This window comes from Rhipicephalus sanguineus, chromosome 8 (genome assembly GCF_013339695.2).
Source record: "Rhipicephalus sanguineus isolate Rsan-2018 chromosome 8, BIME_Rsan_1.4, whole genome shotgun sequence".
In the NCBI taxonomy this organism is placed as follows: domain Eukaryota; kingdom Metazoa; phylum Arthropoda; class Arachnida; order Ixodida; family Ixodidae; genus Rhipicephalus; species Rhipicephalus sanguineus.
The window spans coordinates 75,700,090-75,720,539 of NC_051183.1; the positions used below are offsets into that span (position 1 = coordinate 75,700,090).

General features: G+C 44.9%; 1 protein-coding gene across 2 annotated transcripts in view; it reads right to left on the reverse strand.

Annotated features, from left to right (window-relative positions):
* Positions 1–20,450, reverse strand: part of LOC119402109 (mitochondrial uncoupling protein 2) — a 64,231-nt gene that overhangs the window by 20,840 nt on the left and 22,941 nt on the right. The window contains exon 1 of one of the 2 annotated variants that reach the window (XM_037669219.2): positions 16,380–16,445. The exons of the other annotated variant lie outside the window; for it this stretch is intronic. The gene's annotated coding sequence lies outside the window, so the exon portion shown is untranslated. Of the gene's footprint in view, positions 1–16,379; positions 16,446–20,450 lie in introns of those variants that run through there. 2 annotated transcript variants of the gene reach the window in all.

Below are 20,450 nucleotides of genomic sequence, written 5' to 3' on the forward strand. Positions count from 1 at the left end.
GATTGATTGATTGATTGATTGATTGATTGATTGATTGATTGATTGATTGATTGATTGATTGATTGACTGATTGATTGATTGATTGATTGAACATTATTCAAGGCTGTTTTAACTATTATAGCGAGGTGTACTGTTGCAGTCACAGACGGCATTCCTGTTGTAACGGTCACGCTCTGAAATAGTCCCTCGATGACGGCATCAGTGAAACGCTTCGCGTCGCGTAACGTGCCATCTGACAGTGGGAAAGATATCGCGTAGCGAGGCGTGTTTTTCCGACCGCGACGGCGGAGAGACGATGGTTTTTTTTTTTTGCCTACGTGTGACGTCATGTTCTGGGCTGCGGAGCGGCGTTTTCCGCGTGGGAGTAAGTCGACACTAGCCGAACGCAATAGCGACCGACCACGTTCCCTTTCACGCGGAAGGCGAGGGCGAGAAACGTTTCCAACTAGGACATTGGTCTGCACGAGTTCATTCACAGTTACCCTGGAAGAACGCAGCGTATTGGACAGGAACAAATAAGACATGCCACTTATTTATTGGAGGCAGGTTGCTTGTACAGATGTGATATTAGGCTCTGTTCGCATACGAAACCGTGGTTCAGGAGAACTTGCGTTTGGCCCAGTTGGTGCTTACTGTTTGACATCTTGACCGCACAAAAAAGACGAGGACAGAAGGAGGTACCACTTACCGCCCGAGTCGTCGTACCTCCTTGTGTCCTCTTTTTTTTTTGTGTGTGTGTGTGTTCAACATGTCAAACAGAAACAGTGGTTGTCCACAATAAATCAAGAGAAATCGCTAGGTTTGGTTGTAGCGCCGAGTAACAAGGTTAGAAAACTTAGAAGAAAGGAAAGAGGCGCAAAACCTAGCGATAAAGTGCAAACTAGCCCATATCGGCCTCCTTGATCGGTTAGAAGCCAGCCGTCATCGCGCGTCTTCTTTGTTCGAGTCTTACTGCGCTGCCCCTGCTTTAATTCATGTTCCCGGTTAGATGTATAGATGGCTTCCATTGACGTCACTGAAACAGCCACGTTGGAGCACCAACGTGGTTGGACGCGAACTCTGGGATGCCACGTTAGTGTTATCAGTATATCGTATGCTGGTTACTTCGTTGCTCATGCACACAGGCCCAATAACATTCCAACAACGTCGTTATCACACTGAAGCAGGTTAATCACCGCGTGATTACACTGCCTTGACGTCATCTCAGCCGCCATGTTGGAGCCATGTTGTGCGCCCCTGACGTCACGTGCAAGCTACCAATAAGCGATCGGTAGGGGAGGGGTGTGCAAAGGCATGGTTTTTTTCTCATGTTAAGCTTACACAGCGGAGGGAAGGGTTGGTTACTGATGCACAATTAGACGAGCAGCTCGCAGACGCAAGAGGGACAGAAGCGGACACACACAGTGACAGGTTGGAACAAATTTTATTGTCGCAAAATACATGCAGTAGACGAACACATTCGTAGACGGGCATTTCCAAATTGTGTGAAGTAAACACGTTCCTAATGGGCCCTGACCCTTGTGTGCCTCGTCCAGTCTTTTTCTGAGCACTTGACGCACGCGCCACTGAGGAAATTCCAGCAATATAATCTTAATCGCACAAAATTCGACGATTTTTCTTCTTTCAAGATGAATGTGCATCAACTATAGGTGTGAGGGTCACGAGGCTGTGCTTGAAATCCTTATCAACCAACGGACTAGAATCTCTCTTCTTATCTGTCATTCCGATACTCTGCCTGGAATGTGATGTTATTGTGTGTCTTCATCTCCCCCTCTTCCTTTATCTTGTTTCCGTGTGTGAATCTTTTTCTCTGCCTTATATTTTTTTTTTCTTTCAGCTCTTCAAGCGAGTGGCCTTAGTGTGACCCTCAGAGGACGTATTCTAGCCCGTTCTTTTCTTTCCCTCTCCCGCGCTATCTCTCTCGTGTTGTTTTTATGCATTTGCATGCAGAACAACTGTATACATAATAACGTGTTTTTTTTTTCAAACACGTAAATGAGCAACTGGTCCCCGACTGCCGGCATGCTAAAAATATCGCGCAATACGTCAGGCGAAGTTCCAGCGGGCAGAGAAGATGAGTTTCTTGTCGAAGCGTTACATCTAGTGGCATTTCCTATTCAACGATTTCTCATAACTTCAAGCCTCTGCATGTGTTTCAACATCGAGTGCAGAACAAGAAATTTCTCTGTTCTATCCTCCAACAATGTCCCTTGCGGAAATTCACCACAAGACTATATATATATATATATATATATATATATATATATATATATATATATATATATATATATATATATATATATATATATATGAGCACCGAGTAGCACTTCCGGTCGAGCACTGCAGTTTACTGAAATTTAAGAAAAAAGCTTCTGAAAAATGATACTGGTACTCAATCGATGGCTCCGGTTATAAAACTTAAGACATATGGGATACATAAGATATCGGAACAAAAGTTTACTTATGATAACGGCCAATTAACTGAGAGGATAATAAAGGAAAATTAATTGAATCAGTTCTTTGACCATAGAAAGAGCACACGCTTTTCTTGTGAACAGCTGGGACTGTTGCGACACCTGGCAGAGTACATCTCAACCAGACGCTTCTTTCAACGTGGCCTCTGAGATTCGCTTCGGGAGCGCGGCGAAACGCAATGGTTAACCTAAGGAATACACCAGACCCCACGAACGCGACGTGCGGGTGCCACTATACCAGACAACCTAAGCCGAGGATTGGGGTCGCCTCCAATATTTTTTTCTTAATTCGGAGATATTCGTCGGAGCAATACGCCTAATAAGTTCAAGTCCATGGGACCGAAAGGAGTTGAAGTGTCTAGACCATCAATACAGACCATGCAAATGGACTTAACGGCGGAGCAGGTAAAGCTTTTCATTGCGCCGGTTCGTGCCACAAGGAAACTATCATCATCACGAATGGTATCTACCTCATATGGCATCTCGAGTCCCGTAGACCTGGCCATGCTAATTAGAATCATGCTAATTGATATCACGGCAATTAAATTTGTTAGTACATTGCTATGACCACGCTAATAAGACCATGGTAATGAAGTCGCTGTTATTTATGACCATGCTAATTAATACATTGCAAGTTACAAGTAATTAATACGTTGTCAATTAAAGTCACGCTAATCAAGAACATGTCAATTAATTTATTGTTCATTAGGTCGACTAATTAATATTGCGTTAATTAACGCCTTTCTAATTAAGGCATTGTTAATTGGACCTTTCCGATTATGACTGAGAATTGACGCTTTGCTAATCAGGGGCACGTAATCAAGACCTTGATAATAATCTATGTCGGCCACAAGCTCCGCCGTGAGCTCGGCCTTGCACCAGTTGTGCGAGCGGCCCACATGTTTTATGAGGGGTCTCAACAATGGCGACTGTGCCAGCGGACGTCTGTGGAGGCGCGTACGCGAACGGAAACAAGGGGTTTCGATGACGGAATCCTGGCGCAACGTGGCGTCGAGATCATCGGCGTCTTGACGCCACGCGCACGTGATCGAGCGTATGACATAATCGGCTTGTTTGTGGCAGGATGCAACGCCGTAGGTCGACTGCCACAACGACAAGTGATTGCTCTAGAGGTGTCGTAATCGCGATACCTTCGAAGGTCTCGCGTTCCGCTTCCCGGCTGGATGCCGCATCCGCCTGGCAACCGTGATCACCCGACCGTAAGTGACAGTGTCCCCTCGCCGCACGCGTCAAGGATATATATTCTCTTAAAATGTCTGCTTGCCTAAAAGGACGCTAAACTGGAATAACTGGTCATTTTGCACTGATATGTTACTTCTTGAGCATAGGCGTGCGCACGATAGGAGGGAGGTGTAGGGGGGGGGGGGGGGTCGCATGCCTTAATGAACTGAGGGAGGGGTGCAAATCTGCTCCATGCTTGTACTCAGTCGGACGTGTTCCGTCATTATTTAAAGAGCAGCATTATGACCACGCAGGTTTTTGACAATAATGGCGGCGTAAGGCCCCTGATGTCACATTTCACAGCTGTTTACTTCCCACCTGGGCTCCCGGAAAGCCAGGGACCAAACTCAAGCCATTATGAGAAGCACGTCATTGCTTCATTTTCATTTTTTCCTCCATTTTGAAGCATGTTGTATTTTGGACTCGACCAACAGGGAAGGGAGGGGGGGGGGGGGGGATCTGCGATGAATCTTTGCCTCCTTTAAGGGGGAACCCTGCGCGCACTTATGCTCTTGAGTACCTCATGGTCCCTAATTTCACCATCTTAACGTCTATAATTAGAGGAGCAAATAGACGACAGACTGGCCTTTGAATTTGGCGCCAAAACCAATATCACCTCTATGTTAATGTGACATCACTAATTTCTAACTCTCTTTTATCCTGTTTGCAATACTGACATTTCGGCTTCCTAAAGATACAATGCAAGCCATTTTGCCAATAAACGGGTAAGGGGGAGGGGCAGGGAGGCAACCGGCTTTACAAAAATCAATTTGGACAGTATAGATAGTCTAAACCCACTTTTAGAGAGTCTATAGACTGTCTAAACATATTTTTCTGAAGGGGGGGGACATGTGAGGTTTTCACTATGTTTGCTTGTTTGCTCTTAAAGGGCGGGGGGGGGGGGGGGAGGGCAAGGAAAAATTCTTGGGAGGAAGGCCACCCCCTTCATGATCCACTCCGCGCTTCCGCTGGCGCTGCCCTGCCCCAATGACGCTGCGCCGTGTTCCCATATATAGGTTGGATAAATACGCATTTTTAACCAGCAAGCCCTCCTTTTCATACAGATGAGCTGAAACGTGCATGTGGTTCATTACCAAGTGCCTTTGTTGTTACCGATTACAACAAAAGGGAGAAATGTTTGTTTCTGGGCTGTTTGTCCAGGTTATTTCAATTGTACGTTCTGCAGCCGCATGTGAACTGTTAAATAAAACAAGTAGCCAAGTTGCAGCCTTTACTGTATCATTCTCGTTTCTATGTCAAACAGTCTTTCCTTGACCTGCCACCTTACTATTCCACTGGATAAGGACAACAAATTGGGCGAGTTAGAAAGACGAGACCAACCAGACGACACGTCTCGTCTGGTTTTCTGTTGTCCGGGTCCTTTATTGCTATTGAGCCATGAAACTTGGCTAGTTAGGGGCTCTCAAAATAGCTTACTTCGCCCGTCCGTCTTGAACTGGTAGCTGCGTTCATACTTGTGAACATTGCGGATCAAAAAGCAAATCTTACGCATATCTGAGGCGCAACATCAATACGTAAGTATTAGGCGGTGTGTTCCTTTACTAGAAAATACACAGATACGTAATTCTAAAGACCCTGGTGTTTCTTACACCCCGGTCACACTGGCAAATTTAGTGTCATTTTGAGCGAGTGCACTAACGCCCCCAGAATGGCACTTTGGCAGCGCGCTGCTACACGAGAAAGGGAAGTGCACCTTGGAAATGATTGTAATGGCGATGGGTACTTATCTAGCACAACAGATATTTGTTATTTCAGGCAATGTATTTTAAGTAATACTGTGTTACAGCTATAACCAGCCCTTAAAAAAAATTTACGTACAAACGCGGCAGCTGCAGCCATTGCACAGCGTGCGCTGCGCATGCCCCTGGCGGTCGTGGCTGTAAACTGCCCGAGAACGAGAATAGCAAAGTAGTTTTTTGTGTTATAGCATGTTTTAATGCATAAGAATATTCCTAATAAAGAAAAGGATAGTTAAAAAATGCTATGAACTCGGCTTCGAATAATAACTCACTTGTTCTCGAGCCACTGCTATCGAGGCTAGACACTCCATCTCGGCGAAGTTAGTTTGGCGAACGCACTCGCCGGCAAGTGCGCTTTGCAGCGAGTGTCACTAAGCGTTCCCGTGTGACAGCGTGCGAATGGCACTAGCGGCGAAGGGCACTCCCTCAAAGTGCACTTGAGTTGACCCGTGTGACAGGGGTATTAGGCTGCGCTGAAACGGCGCATAAACGGCCGGCAGAAAAAAAAGACGGCCGGCAGAAGACTATCGTCTATCGACGACATTTGCAGCGAAGCATGCAGATACGCGGTCATTTTTTTGTGTGAGTGTTTTTATTTTCTGATAATCGTTCTACGCACTGTCCTTTTTCTATCGTTATAAGGGGGCGGTCCCCTAGTCAGGCTACTCACTGTAGTAGCTTTTTTTTGAGACGGCCCTTCCGTATATTTCAAATGAGAGATAAGTAAACTACTGAATTGCATTGAAGTTGAGAAAAAAAAGAAGAAAAACGCCGTATCAGAGAAATGGAGCTCACTGGGAGGGCAAGTCCGCAGTGGTAAAAAAAAAAAAAGAGAAAAACCGTGAAGGCACCAAATCTAGTATGGAGAGCTTATAGTAACAGCGCCTTCCTTCTGCTTCTGACCTTGGATCGGGCGTCAAGACGCACACACTTCGCTTCACTCGCTTCCATCTCGTTTCCGATCCCGAGCCGAGCCGCTCCAGATCGTATAAACAAGATCCGGCTCGCTAACAAAAAAAAAAGAAAGCTAACAGACGCTAATGTTAGCTTTCTCCAATCCCGCTAATGGGAGCCGACCGCGCGATATCGCTGAAAGCGGGCGTTGTATACAGGACCGGAAACCTAGAGCGCCGACATGCACACAAAAACACCGCTTCGCTTTTTCCTCGAAAGCTATACTATTACACCGTCAAGGAACGAAGCGGGAGACGGTGCGAGCCGGAAGCGATGTCGAAGAAAGCAGGGATCATTACTGAGATTACAAGGTTTCGAGACTTTTCCTATTATGGCAACACGTGCGAAGCTGTTGCGGTCTGTACTGGCAGTGGCGCAGGGTGTTCTTCAGACGTCCCTTGGCCCGCCAAATGTTAGCGGTTACGGTTACGCGTTAGCTCCAAACGATCGCAGCTATATCGTCCAGTTGTTTTACAACTATGTTTTTACAACTATGTTCCACAACTTGTGGACTCGATGGAAGCGTTCAAGTGTGTTGGCGATTAGTGGCATCTTTTTCATCGCTTCTGTTTCTCTCTCCTTACATTTACTTTTGTCTCGGCGCAGGGTAGCAAATAAGACGTGCATCGTGCAAACCTCTCTGCTGCCTTTAATTGGTTCTCCCAGCCGCTCTACCCCGCCCCATCTCTCAAACATTAGCCTGCTAGATGTTGTATTTCTTCTTTCTCTGTGACAAACCATTCTCGAATGCCTGAAGACCACTGCCTTAAGTACCCGACTGTAAAGCTCCGTTCCAACATGCACATGAATTAACTGCACTCCCGCCTTTTCTCTTTCTCATTTACACAGCCATTCCCTTCTACACATGTAGGGTAGCAAATTAGACGAAGTCCAGCTAATATTCAACGCATTTCGTTGATTTGTATTCTTCTCTCCTTCTTGTGGCATTGTTGTTCACACACATAAAAGCCAATATCACTAACTTGAGCTATCATCATGACCACATGACATGCACTGTAAAGTGTGTATGTCGCGGAAACTTCATACTTACTACAACGGCATTGGGGAAACTCCAAGGCACTTGACACGATTAACCTCGCACTTGTGGTACATGTTCTTCTAACTCAGTTGCGCTGAGCGAAAGGCACGAAAGACCAACAATGATAACAGGACCAGTATGCGCGCAAACTTTCAACTGTTTGTTTTCGAAAAACCACGCCAAAGCTATGCATACAAAACAGTAATGATACCGAATCATTACTCTGTATATACTTGACGTGCCTTCGAAACAAAAAAAAAAAAAGAAACGGTTGAAAGTTTGAGCACATACGTGTCTTGTTTTGATTGCTGGTCTATCTTGCCTTTCGCTCAGCGCAACTACATTAAAATTTAGTACCAACTAGCACATGTCCAAGCTTTACTGTGTGCTAGTGGTATGAGTGTCCGCCATGCTTAGTTAGTCAGCGTAAACTGCTCGCCAGCTGTTCTGTACGAGCCCGTCGTTCGGTTCATTGGCACGGTCTAGACGCGATATTTAACGCAGCTCGCTCGAGGAACGTTTATCCCAGGAAAGAAAACATGTACACGAGTGCATGTTCAGTAAGCGCTGTATGTTTTTTTTTTTTTTTCACGTGGCTCGTTCAACTAATGAGTTCGTCTGTGGCAGTTGTCTGCACACCTGCGCTCGAACAGCGTTAAACGCACCTCGACGCTACGCAGCTCTTAGGAGCGAGCAGTCTACGACCCAGCATTCTACATTGGGCTACCATCGGCCGCCGGAATGAGGCGCACAAGAACCGTCGAGGCGTGCGCCATTGAAAGACAGCAAAATCTTTCTCGCAGACTAATTCGAGTTATGATCGGAATTATCGCGCTTTCGAATCTTTTTCGTGTCTTTCCGGATGCCGCGCAATTTCTTAAAAATGAAAAAAATAAAAGAGGCAAGAAGAAAGGAATGCCAACCAGGTTCAGAAGAAATTTAAGAGAAACAAATGAAGGGCAGAGATGTTAAGAAGTTGAGTACCTGGACCCACTTGGGTACCCGGTACCCAGTTGCGCACGCGGCACTCGGTCACTGAGGAAGGGAATTTCTTCGACACTGCCTTACACGGGCATCAGAAGGAACGGCTTTTAAAGCACTGTTGCGTTAAAAAAATTTTAGCGGACTGTGTGGCAAAGCGCTACTATAGTCGGGTGCAACTATTGAACTCAGCGGCTTCCTCTTCAAAGGTGGATGCACAGAAGCCTGCACCAATAGACGCGAACTGCGGACTGACGTCACGAGCCGGACGGCCGGCGACCCGACTTCGGGGAACACTGCAGAGTGCATGAGTGGGACTATTTGTTTAGCTGCGGAAGCGATCGGCTGCCGCGCTTTGGTCGTCTGGGCGGGGCCTCTCCGGACTCTAAGATGTGTCTGACAATAGGTGACACTTTCCACCACGTGGCGTATGTGTTTGCGTGAAACACTTATAACATGGTGCCTTAATGCTTAAAGAACCCTGCTTAGCATGTGCGTAATTACAATGTAATAATCTTTGTCGCCCTTAAGTTGTAAATTACTTCATGCTGATCAGACTTAACTAATTACTGAGTTCAGAAGTTGAGAAGGCAGGTAGCAGCAGTAATTGGTTGCTTTTTTACTAAACTAATCACGAAAAGGGAAGGAAGTTGATGTCGGCCGTACTGTAACCGTCCAGCCACCTCTGGGATTCAGTTGGGGAGGTGGAGAAGAGACAGGAGAGATAACTAATTACGAACCCTACACCATCAATCCGTCTTGGTGTCCGCTGGGGGGGTCAAAGACCTCTCCCACTGAACTCCAAGTGACCCTGTCCTGCGCGAGCTGATCCCGTTTTATGCCTGCGAACTTCCCGATTTCGTCGCTCCACCTAACTTTATTCTGTTTTCGGCTGCGATCTCCATACCTTGCAACCGAACCCGTTGCTATATCTGACCAATAGTTATCTGCCCCATGCATTACGTGGCCTGCCCATATCGATGGCTTTTCTCTTGATGTCAACTACAGCATTGGCTACCTTGATTTGGTATGTGATCAAATCTGTCGTCGTCATGTCTCTCAATGATAAGGCAATCGGTTTTCGCTGATGTGAATAAACAAACAAATAAATGAATATGTAAGAGAGAAGTGTGCTTATTTGCACAATTCATCCATCAGCATCAAAGGTCATTTCCACGGATCTCTTAATCGCTGCCTTCTTGAGCAGCAGGCTTGCAACATGTCTTTCAAACAACGCAATCTCTTGTAGCTCCATGAACTTTACGGCAGACCCCCACTATTCTAGCCGATTTATCGCGTGTTCTGCAGAACATCGTTGCCTGCCAAGCCTGTTGTCGCCTGTTTGATCCGCACTACGATATCATCTACCCTCGTTTCATCTCTTAAATCTATGTCATCACCTTTCTTTCGCGATATCTGCAGCCCTTATCATTGTCAAGGCTCGTTGCGCTCTCTGTAACCGATCGTCCTTCATTTCCTCCGTTATCACGCTCCAAGTTCCGGCTTCAAAAGTTAAGAACCGGTCAAAACGCGCTCATTACACGCGGTTTTCCCTTTAACCGAGGTCGCAGATTCCACACACAGCCCCCAGAGACAGCGCACATCGGGCTGTCACCACATCCGGTTTCGTTGCCAGGAAGTTGTAGCTAGAGCTATCAAAGCGCAATAAGACAGAGCTGGAGCCTGCAGACAACGGAAATACAGCGAGAGAATAAAATTCTTTCCTCTTCCGAGGGGACGATTAGCCAAGTCGGTGATTCATGATCCTGGAAACTCCCAGGTTCCCGAGACATTCGCCTAACACGACTCTCAGTCGATCTATTGATTCGCCCCTGTCCAACTTCAATAGCGTCCTGCACTCAACGTGGTTTTGCACTGCCTCCGGGATCGGAGGCACTGAAAGCTTTCTGCACGTCACGTGGTTTTGCAGTGCCTCCGGGATCGGTCCGTCTTTCACCAAGCAGCGATGCCATGTGGTGACGTTATCATGTGGCGTAAAGCTATGCGCCGTCATGACGACGTGCAAAATTTTCGGGACCCGTGACGTCGTGCTGACGTCATATAGTGACGCCATCACGTGATGATTTTTTTCGCATCACTCGTGTGTACGCAACGGTCGCTTTTCGCATTTGACGAGGCATCTAAGGCTTTCGCCTTCATGAGCGAGAAAACAAAACGAACAGTTACTTCCACTTCGCCTCACATCATCACCAGCAGTCAGCCTAGCGACAAGGGCAGCGAAGGCCGGAGTCGTTTCCAGCGACGCTCAAGGCACGGGTCACCCTTTGCTAAGCGACGTGCTTTGAAGCCGACCGTGCTTTTGCCGTGCCTAGCAACAGAATCGCAGTGACTTTCGTCCCACGTTTTGTTGCATATTTTTTTTTTGCTCTCTCTCTTGAAGTTTTGGCTGGCTGCACTGTTATACTACGCCTACGCGCCTTTTTCTTGCTGGCGTTCCGCACCGCTTCGTGCACTGCATGGCATTGGCACGACCCTATAACGACCACCGTTAACGTGCCAGCGATTGCGTCAGTGACTGCCGGCGATCAGCACCGAACCGCTCCCTCTCTCTCTCCCTTGTCTGCGCTTTCCCTTTCTCCTGTACCCAGTGCCCGCTAAATTTTGTTTGGTTTTTGCTCGTCGGCGCAATTGGGAAACCAGCCGGACCACTTCATATTTTTTCGTTTTGTTTTGAGAATCCGTGCGCCCTCGGCACGTGGAAATCTTCACAAAGAAGCTTTCATGAGGCACGCCAAATGCCCGTGAAACTTTCTTGGCAAGCTTACCAAACTTTCCACGAAGACAGAAAATTTCAAGTACAATTTTAATGGAACAGGTCTCCCCGAGCTTAATTTGACTCCGTAGATAAGAACTATCAGAACCGTTGGCAATTTGGACAGTCCGAAAGTTTTCGAATCCCTATACGCTTAAATTTCTTATCGTCAAACAGAGAACGAAAATCTTGGCCACTAAGGATGATTTACCTATAGACGATTTCACGTAGGACACATGGGCGCCGCCAGCTGGGGCTGTTAAACGAATGTTTTCTTAATTTCGTATATCTCAACCTGTATTAATAAGGCCACGAGACGTCGAGTGCACCAACCCAACCGTTTCCATGCGCATGTGTGTACTGTATCACTGCTCGCTCAGTAGTTCAACATACAAAACGGCAAAGCTAACAGACCAATGTGAGGGCACCGAGACCCGTCCGCAATATGGTCTATAAAGAGGGTGGAGGGGGTGGGGAACGGTAACTAATCGCGGGTTTACATTAAGGATATCTTCGTTGTGTTTGGACATGATAGATATTCGTAACTTCCCTTTAAGTGCCTCTCTCTACAAGCGATTATTGAGCAAGGTAAACTCTGCATGATAGTAAGCACGATACTACTGTGGAAGCGTCCAAAAAATACTCATCCTTACAGCAATTTCCCGGCCAGTGCGAGATAAGCGGAAGCGTTTTTGTTACGTGGGGTACTTTTCATGAGTACGTCTGTACTCCACACTTCTCAATGAATTAAGTAAATTAACAAAGAGCGCGCAAGCTACGCAATAAGTGCGGGAAAATATTACAGAAATTTGCGGATTGTCGGGCGAACTGGCGCTCGTAGTTGTTCAGACTCGTAAGTTTCTAACAGAGCTGGAGATACGTTTCCTGGGGTTATATTCCGTTCGGAAGTTCCAGAAAACGGGGTACCCAATGCTAAGGAAATAATATGTAGGCCACACGTGCACATGAACGTGAAAGCACGTGGAAAGAATTATCAGTTTCTGGGTACCTAATGCCCCGCACTAACATGACTTCTAAATATTCCTAACATTTTGGATCGGCGGATGCCCGGTGGCGCAGCAAATGAAGACACTGGCATAGGATCACTTAAGCTTTCATCTTGAGTTGAAGTGTCGATGACTTCAGACAATGCATAACAATCACAGGCGTAGCCTGGGTGCCGGGGGGGGGGGGGGGGGGGGGGCGCGGTCGAACGTAATTTGTGGGCGAGTATTCCGGATGCCCTAGCAACCTTTGTATTGAAATAAACTATTTAAAAAAGAAACGCTGACATGCAAAAGCCTTAAGATTGCCTTAATCATTCATACCGTCATCCTTCACAATACATTGTCAAAAAAGGAAAAAAAAAAAAAAAACTCCTTTCCAACAGAGGTGCGACATAACAGGGAATCCGATTACACCCGAGAGCAGTTTGAAAACAGTTTGAGTGTCATTCGTATCACGTTAGCAGATGGAAAACTACGGGGCAGACTACCACGAACATTTCCGTCCGGGAAAGAAAAAAAAGTGTAGCACGCGCAAGGCATCGGATTACGGCGTTATCCGCAGCGCTCGCTCCAGCCGCAACAAGCAGGAGCTGCGAACGACAGCGGTAGATCGCGGTTTCCTGTCTGGTAAAGGATACCGACGCAAAGAGGGATATATTTATCGCCTGCCCCAGGTTTGCGCACTCGCGATATACTTCAAGAAACAAGCTTCACGAATGACACATCTGACGTTGTAGCAAACGAAAACCTTTCATTCATTCATTCATTCATTCATTCATTCATTCATTCATTCATTCATTCATCAGCCTGACTGCGCCCACTGCAGGGCAAAGGCCTCTCCCATGTTGCGCCAATCGACCTGGTCCCGTGCTTGCCGCGGCCACATTATACCCGCAAACTTCTTAATCTCATCTGCCTACCTAACTTTCTGTCTCCCACTCGTGCGTTTGCCTTCTTTTGGAATCCAGTCAGTTACTCTTAATGACCAGCGGTTATCTTTCCTACACGCTACATGCCCTCCCCATGCCCATTTCTTCTTCTTGGTTTCGACTGAGATGTCCTTAACGCCTGTTTGTTCTCGGACCCAGTCTTCTCTCTTCTTGTCCCTTAAGGTTACACCTGTCATTTTCCGTTCCATGGCTCTCTGCGTCGTCCTCAATTTATGTTAATTGATTGATTGATCGATCGATCGATCGATCGATCGATCGATCGATTCGATCGATTGATTGATTGATTGATTGATTGATTGATTGATTGATTGATTGATTGATTGATTGATTGATTGATTGATTGATTGATTGATTGATTGATTGATTGATTGATTGATTGACTGATTGATTGATTGATTGATTGATTGATTGATTGATTGATTGATTGATTGATTGATTGATTGATTGATTGATTGATTGATTGATTGATTGATTGATTGATTGATTGATTGATTGATTGATTGATTGATTGATTGATTGATTGATTGATTGATTAATTGATTGATTGATTGATTATTTTATTCAAGGCACTTTTACCTATTGTCTTTGGAGACATAACCAAAAGGCCCGGTAGGTGCCTGACTGTAGCCAGGCACCTACCGGGCCTCTTGCTATTTCTCCAGAGAGATATGCCTTCCAATATGTACACAACTTATTAGCAAAACTCCATCAGTCGTTAACGCGGATTCGACAAACCTAACAGAACGTTGCTTTTTAACTGAAACACCAACACTTTCGAAGATGAAAGCCTCTTACGTTCATTAGAAATAGCCCCCGCGATATTTTAACGCGAAAAATCCAAATATCGAGGCATACGCTACGCGTCAAAAACACCGGCGTCGTAAGAATAATATCCTGGCTAGGTAATTTCGAAAATTAAGGGTAATTACAGAAACCACGATAGCTCGACTGAGTCGCTTCAGCAGTAAAACTTGTTACTATGAAGACGTGACTGAATAACAAACATAACTGCAGTTATTTAAGAAACCGTGGCAGCTCTCCGAGCCAGCTTAACCGTTAGAGCAGTCATGAATAATAATAATAATAATAATAATAATAATAATAATAATAATAATAATAATACTTATAATAATTATTATTATTATTATTATTATTATTATTATTATTATTATTATTATTATTATTATTATTATTATTATTATTATTATTATTATTATTATTATTATTATTATTATTATTATTATTATCGTCATCATTATCATTATTATTACTATTATTATGATTGGGTTTTACGTCCCAAAACCACGATACGAGTATCACAAACGCCGTAGTTGAGGGCTCCGGAAATTTAGACCACCTGGGTTCCTTAACTTGGGCCTAAATATAGATATAGGGGTGCTTTTGCATTTCACAACCATCTAAATGCGACCGCCGCAGCCGGGATCGAACACGCGACCTCCGGGTCAGTAGCCGAGCACCATAAACACTGTACCCCTGAGGCGACTAACATGAAAGTCGGCCTATTTCATTATTAAAACAGCTACAAGGAATAGCGGAAGGAAGAATGATTGCAGAACCAAACTTAACCACTACAGCAACAAATTTTAGGTAATTAAAGCCTGTCTGATTAATAATACAGCCTGTCTGATATTAAAAATATCACAGGCAGCCGTTAAAAGAAGCCTTTCAAGTGTTCAAGGAAGTTAGTGCCACGATGTGGTACAGTACGTTTGACAGTTACGGAAGGTCAGCGAACTATCCACGCCGGCGAAACGGATCGATGGATTTGTTAGGGAAGGTGGCCTTCTTCTGCGGAAGCGTCTGCGATGGGTTTTTTCCCCGTTGCCATGGCAACCGAGCTTTCCTAGAAGGCGACGAAAACAGAAACGCCGGGACGGGATTACGACTTGAGGATGCGTAGCGACACCGAGCGCCGGAAATAACCTTGACAACCCCACGAACGACAACTTTGTCATTCGTACAATGCGACAAATTGGAGTTAACCGGGTCGTCGGGTTAGGGTGGCATTGAAACATGAGCAGACGAATATTGGATACCAAGCTGGATACATTTAGTAAACAATAACGAGAAACGTGAAAGTGTTAGAAGTGTAATCTGTGAAGTTCTTTATTTCGGAGAATTAACGTGTACTCGATTCGGGTACCTCTGAGACCAGATCGCAAAAAAAAAATTGCAAAGGAGCATCGTAATGTCGTTAAGTTCAAGCAAATGAAATTGAAATAACTGACCTGTACAACTAGAAGTTAACCTAAATGACAAACACTTCAGCGCTAGCAAGCTCGTGTGCTGAAACCGCGAAATTAAAGTTAGCGGTAGCGTGCCCTTCAAGTATTTCGCGTAGGCCGTAGCATGACAAACGAATACCCGAAAACAACTTTTCTGTAATATTAACAAACACTATTCCCAAAATGACAGCGTGCTGAGTCTATACCATTGTATTGTAAGGCGCCTTGCGAGCTTTTTTTTTACGAGCATAATGAAGCAATCTTTCGTGACAAGCAAGACACCTTTCTCGAAATTAAGTCTAGTCGGAGAGGAAAGAGCTTCTTGGAACATATATAGCGGACATGTTGGATGCGTCACCCTCGCCAACGAGAGCGAGCAACCTGAAAAAAATCACGCCTGTGACCTAAATAACACTGAGAAACTTCTTTGAAGAGGTTTTGAGTGTATTCCATAGAGCTAATTTACAAATCATGCATTCACGGTTACGAGTTACAAAGTGTCATCTCTTTTTTTCTAGCACGCTTGTCAATCTAAGCTGTACCGCTAACAGGTGATTGGCTAACGCGATGAGCAGCGATCAAGGCATCCTTACTAAGCCTCCCAGTATTGGGTTCAACAGTGAATTTTTTTTTCCGATATGCCTTACTGAAGTGTTTGATCTGATCTTACGGACTAGCATGTAAAGCATCCCTGGGATAAGATATTATAAAGATATGGACATTATTTGTTACAGCAACTTTGTCTAGCAAGCAGCAACACACGATAGCATGCACTAAAATATAAAAATATAGAATAACATATATATGCACTCTAGATCACTTATCTTCCGAAGCTTGGCTACGCTTATCGCACTGACCGTTGAGTGGAAACCACACGGAAATAAAATGAAATATATCTGATCTCCAGGGGTTCCCTACAAAACCAACGCAAAAGCGAAAATGAAGCAGCGCACCTTGATGCGATGAGCAAGACCGGTCGACAACAGCTGTCGAGTGAGCCGGCGAGGAGCCGGCGTCTCCCTTTTATACCCCTGGAGGAGCGCCAATCGGCGACGCGGCCCTGGGAGCCGTGGCTTCGACGTCATAGCGACGCTGTCGTTGCCAGGGGCAACTGAATCCTTCGAATCTTGTTTTGTTCGTCGCCGTCTGTTCGTTTAAATTTCGTCTGCTCGCTCCATAACTCAGCGGGCGTTGTTCTTGTGGAGCTGTTTTATATTCGGACTTCTATGCACGCGGAGCAGCTGGTGTTGATCGCAATGTCTTCGCGCGTTTTGACAGCTCGCAGCAGCGCTTTTAATTTTTTTTGGACACCATTCTGTTGTGTGCGAAATAAGCCGCGCCACACGCAGCCTTAACCAATATCGGGGTTCGGGTTTTCTTACTCATTCTGGATGTCCGAACATTGTTTGTTGTTTCTTGAAGACTGACATCTTGAGAAAATGGGCGACTCAAGGGACGAAGGTGATTGGCCACCAGAAATCGAATCTTCTAAGATAAATATTCGACAAAATAATCGTGTATCCATCTGTCTGATCACCCTTAGAAAAGTGCAAGAAATCGAACCACGTTTTATTACAAGTGCACCCCCCCCCCGCCACAATCATAATTTAATTTCATTGCCATATATTACCCTTGAAAATAATTGCTTCCATCATGATGACTATAGCCAATAACTTTTCGAAGTAGTTTGCGACATATTCACGAAACAATAATAATATCTGGGGTTTTAACGTCCCAGAACCACGACATGATTACGAGGGACGCCGTATTGGAGGGCTCCGGAAATATCGACCACCTGGGGTTCTTTAACGTGCACCTAAATCTAATTACACGGGCCTCAAACATTTTCGCCTCCATCGAAAATGCAGCCGCCGCGGCCGGGATTCGATCCCGCGACCTTCGGGTCAGCAGTCGAGCGCCATAACGACTAGACCACCAGACCCACGAAACAAGATAGTTTCACACTATTTGCATATGTCTTGCGTCCATTGCCGCATAACTCAAACCTATTCTCGTTTGCAATATTTAAAGTTTCCTATGTCCCAAACCATGCCTTCATCTCAGTAACAGCGTAGTACCTATTACAAAACTATATTCTCATTACATTCTTCACCATTCGATACAGTAGCGAAGTCTCAATGACCGGTTCTCCGTATCGTTCCAATTATGGTACATTTACTCTGAAAGTTATACATTACGAGACATTAACAACACTTGAGTTTAGTGCCATAGCCAACGTATGGCCATTGTATACATCATAACAGATTCCACAAAACACTACCTAAATTTATACACAACACGGGCCTCACAGCACGCACCTAACAAACATATCACAACATGCAGTTCACCACTTCGGCTTCTCAGAAGTACCCCTAAACGTAAGTACATGGGTTCCATCACATTTCGGCTCCTTCAAAATGTGGCCACCGTGGTGGGCAATCGAACCCTCGTCTTCGAGCTTGGCAGCGCCATACCGTTGCTAATAAGCTTGAACGGAGAATACCAATGTTCGAAAGTTTGGTTGTGCGAATTTAACATTGTGATCCTCAATTCGGTCTTCGAATATTTTAGTCTATATTCGAAAATATATATACACATCGAGTAGCTACTGGACCACGCAAGGCCGCACATCATGAACGAAATAAGTACACTCAAACTTATACTTTCCGTATATTAGATAGTAGTTGAATATGAACCTCAACGCACTAATAACGTTTGCACGCAATTATTCCACATTTTAAAAGAGAAAAAAATATTTTCTGAAGAAGAAATGACAATAAGGAATGCTTTAATTTGCCCGCTTACGCTTCTACATATTCGGTATTTACATCCCTTATTACGAAGACTGGTTAGTTTGGCAGCGCATGCAATGCTCAAATTTCGTCGCCGGAGCCAACGCTCAAAACAGCCTGCCGTCTTGTCTTTCATATTTCCACAAGGTCAACAAAGCTGACTCAAACTTTTCCGCACACAAAGAAACAAAAACGAGAGCCTTAACCGGAAGCAAATAATTTTTATGGTTAGCACCATTATCGTTCGTAATATTTGACAGTCTACTGATTGCTTCTCTGGTCAATCCTTGAAAATGCTAAACACCAGATACTTTCTTTCCGATGCCTTTATCGGTTCTGAACTTCCGTGTTTGTCTTGACTTCGAGCAAACGTTGATAGACAGCTCGGGTCAGCGAAGCAGAAGCTGGGAAAAAAAGCTGGCATGCGAGAAGTCCGGGAGTGGATTTCTTGAAGGCAGGGGCGTAGCCAAGGGGGGGGGGGGTTGGGGGGTGCAAACCCCCCCCCGAAATTTTTCAGTTTTGCATGCGTATATAGGCACGCACACATACAAACGCACGCACGAACATACATAAAGTATGGTTGAACCCCCCCCCCCCGAAAAAAATTTCTGGCTAGCCCCTGCTTGAAGGTACTGTAATATAGGATCCGTGTTGCCAGACGCTGGGGTAATCTTCAAAAACAAAGAACCGACCTTCCGCTTTCAGCTCTGTTTGCATGCAGTGCATACGGAAACTTCTTTCAAAATAGGAGAAAACTAATTTCAATGCAAGCGTTAGCACCGCATTATTTAAGTATGGAAATTAATATTGAGGTTTACTATGCAACATGTCGCTGCAAAAAAAAGCTGTTATCCATGTTTTGTATGATAGATCAATTGCTTATACTACAAAAACAACACTCACTTTCAATAAACTCCGTTTGAAGGTTTCAGGATGAACACATATCCATGCCAAGTGGCTTCCGTTTTTTTTTTTTTTATTCTGACTGAAAGTACCCATTTAGACAGAAGCTTAAACGACCGAAGACTGCTCAAACGTTTACTAATGTATTATGAAGTTTAATCATTAAAAGTCTAAGCGAAATATTTAGCTGTGGGATTCATTCGATACGCTTATCAACGCTTTTATTATTAAGTTCTTCACAAGGCAACAATACAGGCATTCGCCGAGCCCAGAGCAGGTGTCTTAACTAAGGTATTCTCAGCAGTACTGTTTCCATCAGTTTGAACTCCCACGGCAGTAGTACGACAAGAATTTACTTCCAGAACGCACAACGATAAAGTTGAAAAAGAACCCAGCCCGCCACCCCTGTTACTTCAAGCAATTTGCTGGATTTTTTTAAGGACCGTGTTTTCACGCAGGATCACATAGCGTTACATGCGCAGAGCATACAGAATACGTGTGTGGGGAGAGGGGGGGGGGGGTATGAGTATCTGACGCGTGCTGGGTTTTCCAAAACCGGAAAGGCTTGTCTGAGTTAAAGGTTGATCGGTTTGAGTAAAGCACTCAGTTGTCAGTCAGCGCTCGCGTTGTTAAGTCTACTTTTGTGTATTTCGTCTTTTGCGCTGTTCCAAAATGATCGGTTTGAACTGTCAGACGAGGAGAACTAGCACACTAAAGAGGCGCCCAAAACAATCGACTTCCCGAAAGCAGGCACGTGTCGAAAATGGAGCCGGACCCACCAGATAACAAGGTAGATGACATGTACTGTCGTCACTCAAGCAATACGGCTTCATTGTATTATTGCTAAAGGTCTTAGGACACTGGCCGAGACCTTCCTCGGCACAGGAGGCTTTGTGAGCCTTGTTGCGTTTGCTGTGGACAACTGGTCTTAGAGACATACTTTATGCAGTGTCGTTCGTCGTATTATTGTTCTGTTTTTCCTTTCTTTTTCTTCTTCTTCCTTTTTTTGTCACTTTTCACTTTTCTGGCATCTTTTAGTCCTCTCACCCTCTTCCCCTCCATAGGGTAGCCAGCTGGTTGTTGTTGTTGTTGTTGTTGTTGTTGTTGTTGTTGTTTTATTCCCGAACGTCTTATTCTTTTTTATTGATTTTTTTTTCTTGTTGATTCAGTGCTACTATAGGAATACGTTTGTAATTAGGAATTTAAAAACGCATTCGTTTTGTTTCCATGAAGGAAAACACTAACAGCATAAAAAAAGAATGGCGAAGCTTGCATTGAGCCGCGCAAAGCTTGAAACAGCGAAACCGGACGATTTTGAAGATTATAATC